We start from the raw sequence: 6,493 nt of genomic DNA on the forward strand, positions 1-6,493 counted from the left end.
GTTACGTATGCTGTAGTCATACGGGGAATGTTCTGTATCGCTTGGAAGTTTATTTTTATACATATAAAGAGATAGTTTATAATCGTATAACTTAGACGCTTTCAACAAATTATGTTTAATGAATAGGGGACCAGTGGGTAATAGGCTCGGGTGTCCATTAAAGTTCTCAAAGCTTCTTAGTACTTTCTTTTGGAGCCGCTCCAGTTTGTTATAGTTGGTGGTTGTTGTAGTACCCCAAACTAAAGTACAATATGAAAGACGTGAGTAAAAATTAGCATAATATATTGCATACTTTATTTTCATTGGAATTATTTCCCTCAGTCTGTAGAGGCAGCCAACTGCTTTGCCTAATTCAATCGTGAGCTTATTAACATGCATGTTCCAAGACATTGTTTCTTCGAACCAAACCCCCCAAAATTTTTCGGATGTAACGCGCTGCAGGGGCATTCCTTGAAAGTTTAGGGCGAGTTCGAAGTCACATTGTTTATTGAGCGGTTTAAAAATAATGTATTTCGTTTTTTTAATATTTAAGGTTAATCTATTGGAGTTCAACCACTGTTCAAGGTTAATTAGGTAATTGTTTATCGTTGTGTTTAATTGAGCTAAAGTTGGTGCGGAAGAGAAAATATTAGTATCATCAGCATACATGACCAGTTTCGGAGAATTAGGCACATCACATAAGTCATTGATGTAAAGTATAAACAATAAGGGCCCCAGAATCGACCCCTGAGGCACTCCGTGTTTTGCCACAGCAGTCGGAGATGACAAGTCACCGACCTTCACGCACTGTATTCTATTGTAAAGATAATTATTTATGAGATCATGGGCGATGCCACGTATACCAAAGTCGTGCAGCTTTGACAGTAGAATATTATGGTTTACACAATCAAATGCTTTCCTTAAATCGATAAACAAACCCACAGTAAAAATTCTGTTTTCAATGTTGCTAAGAATTTCATCCTTGATTAGCAATAACGCCATTTCAGTAGATTTTCCTTTCTGGAAGCCATATTGTGAATCATGCACAACGCGGTATTTAGTGAGAAAGTTCCTGAGCCGTGTATTAATGACATTCTCAAGAACTTTGGACAAGATAGGCAGAACAGATATTGGTCGGTAGTTTGTTATATCACTGACGGCTCCACCTTTGTGAACAGGAGTTATACGCGCCAGTTTAAGGTCAGACGGAAATATACCAGTCTCTAACATTTGATTAATTATGAATGTGAGCGGTAAGGCTATGATAGACGTCACATGCTTAATAGGGACAGCGCTCAGGCCATCTAACCCGGCGGCTACATTGTTTCTAATTCTGGAAATGAAATTTGCGATTTCGTCTGCAGTAACCGGAGAAAGAATAATTGAATTAGCCAGTTTAGTACGTGCTAACAATGGCGTTTTAGTACAAACACGATGGCTAATCGGAGACACGTAGTCGCCAACACTGCAAAAAAATTCGTTCATTTTTGTTAGGGCGTCTACATCCGTCCTGCCTTGAGCAAAAGCTGCAATAACAATCGAGCACTGAATCTTAGAGTTATTAGACAAATTATTGATTTCCTGCCATAATTTTCTTGGACTGTTGCATATTTTAGCAAACAGGGACTGATAGTAGGATATCTTTGCCTTTTTTAATTCAGCGTTTAATTTATTGCGGTATGATTTGAATTCTGTGAGCAAGACAGCATCACGTGATTGAACGAATCTATGGAACATTTTGTTTTATTGCGATAGCAATTATATGGACACTTCTACCGGATTTCTGCCATCATCGTCGCCGTCGTCGTCGCCGTCGCCGTGAGGTTCCCTATAGATAAAATCTTCGCCGCGCGCCGTATGCCCGAGCGGAAGCGTGCGGGGACGCGCGCTATCACGGAGAGCGAACGCACTCAATCCCCCACGCGCAAGCAAGGAAGCGGGAAGCCAGCGCCGGAGGGAGCACGAGGGGGGGGGGGGGGGCGCACTTCTACGCTGCCAACAACCGCGCTCGTCGCTCGTCCGCACCGTCTCTTATCTCCACACGGCTATGACCTTTATGCGCCGTGCATTCGCCGCTCAGTTTTCGTTGAAGCGATAGACCGCACGTACCTTCGCCCGCTGCGGCGTATATACGCTCGCTGCCAGCGTTTTGACAGTCGTTGTCTGCAGTCGTTCAGTGTGATCTATTCCTGTTTGTTTGTGCGCGCTCACACCACGCTTGTTCATTCATTCAGTAATAGTCGGGCCACATTTTCCAACGCACGCTACACATGCAATGCTGCCCGGATCGGCAGTGCAGCACTACAGATGTGTCCCTTCGCACGCGCTGCCCACGGGAAGCGCTTCTCATCAACACCACGGTTTCACACGCGCCTTCTCGTGGTCATCGAGTCTCTCTTCATGTCGGTCTACTTACGCCGCAGCACACCTGCTTACTTAATCAGCTCATGTTTACTACAATGCATATTGCTACCAAAGCCGCTCACCTTAGCAACACAGCAATGTCATACGAAGTGTATGACATTGCTGTGTTGCTATCGCATTCATTGCTTCGCCCTTAGGGCGAAACTGTGACATTTTTTTAGCTTTTATTCTCTTATGCCAGCTGGTTGTGATCCAAGGTTTGCGTATTCTTTTGCTTCGTCTAGTGTTATGTATCAAAGGGAAGTGTTTTTCATAGCAGGCTATAATTTTGTTCAGAAAGATACGGTAGGCGTGATCGGAATCACTTTCGGCGTAAACATCGTCCCATGTTATCAATGCAGTATCAAAATAGAAATTCTTGAGCGAAGCGGAGTTAATGTCGCGATAACTTGGGTTGTCGTTATTTTTATGCTTTTTGGGAGCTACTGGTATAAACGTGAAAATCGGGAGATGATCACTGACATCAAGGGAGAAAACACCTGTTAAGTACTGGTCACAAGGAAGGCTGGCGATACAGATATCAAGAAGCGTGGCACTATTTACTGTAATACGGGTTGGTAACGTAATCAGATTTGTGCAGGCAAAAGTACGAAGGATGGTTTGAAAATGTTCACTGGATGCGTCACCACTGAGCATATCGATGTTCACATCGCCCATTACTAAAAAGGCTGTGCGCATTGAGTGTAGACTAGGCAGCAAAGTTTCCATGAAGTCAAAGAATTCTGACTTAAGTCCTAATGGTGGCCTATACACAGCTGCAATAACAACATGCGTAAGTCTTACTACTAGACATTCTACGTTGGCTGTAATACAAGTTAGTTCATCTACAACATCACAAGCAATACAATTTTTGATGTAAAGAGCTATACCTCCACCACGGTTAGCGGACCGCGTAATTCCGTGATAATTATATCCTGGTATTTTTGGTGGGTTATCGGTTGCAGAAAGCCAGGATTCTGTGAACAATATGACATCAAATTTTGAACAATATGACATCAAATATGACACCGCTCATAAACGAAGAGACGAGTCGACGAGTCGTAATGTGACGATTAAAATGGTACAAATGAAAATACATATCACTCTTCCTTTGCTAATTCATCACTGCGGGTACGTGTCACGCAATGTGATCAAGGAGTTGAAAATTATCAAGAAGAGATGCAGCTTCACATAGCTATGCACAGAACCGCGCGATCCCCCTCCCCCTCCCCATTCTGAGTACATGCTTGAGTATAATCATCATCATCAACACGAGGATAAAACATGCGACGATCAAAAAAGCCCCAGCGCTTCCCCTGTCGAGAAAATGGGGGTAAGCGAAACTTGTCGTGTGTGTATCTGACCTTCGTGCTGAATTTCTTCGTCTCTCTCTTTCTTTCTCTCTTTCTCTAGCCATCTTTCTTTCTCTATCTCATTCTCTCTTTCTTTCTCTCTCTCTCTGTCTTCTTTCTTTTTAACACGAAAGTGTTTTATGCCGGGGTCCACCAAGACTTCACTGACGTATTTCCGTCACGGAAATACGTCACACGAACATACACGAACATAATACAAAGAAAGAAACCAGAAGAAAAAGTTCCACAAACATGCAAAATTTGGAAATCGAACCCACGACCTCTCGGTCCGCGACGATAGATCGCCGAGCGTTTAACCCATTGCGCCACAAACGCATTTGCAGAGAGCTACACAGACGCGCCTTATATATCTAACACTCCTCCGTGTACCCGCGCTCTTGCTCGGGGCGGTGCCGCCGCCTACGAGCAGAAAAGAGAAGTACTGCATTATGACACTAACGCGCACCGACAGTGAACGCTTCGGTGGTCTCAGCACTACGACGCCTCGATGCCAGCATTCGAAGGGACGCTGGCATCGGATGGATGGATGGATGGATGGATGGATGGATGAGGCTGAACCCTTTAAATCGGGCGGTGACATACGCCACCTAGCCATGATGCAGAAGCACTACCATCAAGAAGCACTACCAACGCCACCTAGGTGGCGTTCACCGTACTCAGCACAGCGGAGCGTGGCCTCCGCAATTAGCTCTGAAAATGTTTCTGAAGTTGATCGCAGAGGCTGCAATTACGACGCGCTGTACGCGCTGATTTGACTCGGTGACGATTCAGTTACGTGCTTTGTCTTGCGCGTTGTATTAGTGTGTCAGTTACGTGCTTCGTCTTTCGCGTTGTGCTAGCGTGTGCAGCGTAGTGCAGCTTCCATATGCACGACGGTTGCTCATGGTCATCGACGTTGTTAGTCGTGATGGAGGAGACGTGCCACCAGGCGTCAGCGTGGGTGCATCAACGCCTAAGGGCGCTTTAGCCACAAAACACCAATAGACATTATATATCAATGTGCAATAAACATTACACTACTTCTGTGAAGACACGTTTCACTTTCGTGTTCTATACCGATTCCTATATAAGAGGGATCAACCACATTTTTTTGTCCCTGGTATGTGCCGTTGAGCTTGGAAACTTTCTGCACTATCACCAGGCTCGGCCCACTTTTCAGCGTGACACCACCACCACCACCACCACCAACTCCTCGTCCAGGCACTGTTACCATACGGCAAGGTTCTGTCTGCCAACGCTGGTCTTATGAGCGGACCACGTGGCGTGCTCGCTGGCACCCGCTTCGTTCGGATGGAGATAAGCACCACCAACCCTGTCCCTAATTACCTGCGAGTCTCAGGTCACCGAGTGACGTTTGACTACCGCGATTTACACTGCGTGTGTCGTAGGTGCGGCTCCAGTGACTAGTACAGTGCAAAGAGCACCGCACCATTCTATGGCGTTGTGGCATCCACGGTCGCGAAAGCGAAGGATGTGACTGTCTTTATCGGCGTTGTGGGGAATGGTCACCCTAAGGTCCGGTGCCCTGTGCGGCGCTGACACTCAGACGCTGCTGCTGGAGCCTTTTCCTCCACTACCGCCGGCGGCAATTGCGACTGCGCGTGACGCCCTAACCGAAGAAATTCTTTTGACAGCGCATCAATTAGCGTCAGCAAATGACAATGAAGCAAGCAACTTGGGCAATAACAACACGCCATGTTCACCGGCCTCCTCGAACGAAAAAAAATCACAGCATATCCACGGGGTGAATGATGATGAGTGGGCGAAGCTCCGGAGGGAATCATCGGATTTCCCGCTTAAGGGGACGCTAGGACAAACGCGTTAGAAACGTGCAGTACTCTCTAGTAAGGGGGAGCGGCCACAGCGTCTTACGCAGCCATTTACACATGCCGGAACGTGCACCGCGTTTGCCGACGCCATCACATGACTGCTATGAGAGTATACCCCCCGTATTCATAAACGCTCCTCGACTTGAACTTGACTTGCCACCGCTTTGGGCAGCGCGTTCGAAACGCGTTGAAGGTAAGGCGGAGAGGCCCACAGCGTCTTACACCAGCTTCTCACACTGGCCATACGCGCTAGCACAAACGCGTTAGAAACGCGCTAGAAACGCGGCTTTCGTTATGTTGGTATTTATTGCCATCGTGGTGCGTGTGTCCATGTCCGCTCCGGGCGTAGTGGGCTAACGCCGCGCGCTCGAAGCGAGGGGTCCCTGGTTCGATTCCGCGCTACGGACACAACTTCGGAATTTTTTTTTCTCAGACTGGTTACACACTACTACTACGACGACGGGGACGGAACGGTGCCGCTATAAGGAGCTATGCGGGAGGGGTAGGGGGTCGACTTGTGCCCTGCGAACATGTGTAGTGCATATCCCCTGTACTTGTCCCGGGGCGCCGACTTGAGCAACACGACCAGTCAGTTTGGTGACACTTTTATCTAACTTAATATGGCTGACACCCTGAATATTCTTTCATTAACGTATAGGGGTTCCGCAATCCTATAATCCAAGCGAATTATTAGTGTAGCCCGCGTTATTGACCCTTCTCGCAGCAGTCCCGTGGGCGCCGCCAGTTTGATCACGTGGTGACAGGTCCTTGCTTGCCTCCACTGCATCCGTTGCCTCCTTGTTTACAATGGAAGTGTACGACGCCGGCGCGGCTTAGAAAACCTCTGTTTTCGGAGATATCGTAGACAGTGACGTGTACGACACGAAGCTTGGATCACAGCTTCAGAGA

Source organism: Dermacentor silvarum, chromosome 10, assembly GCF_013339745.2.
Source record: "Dermacentor silvarum isolate Dsil-2018 chromosome 10, BIME_Dsil_1.4, whole genome shotgun sequence".
NCBI classification, from domain to species: Eukaryota; Metazoa; Arthropoda; class Arachnida; order Ixodida; family Ixodidae; genus Dermacentor; species Dermacentor silvarum.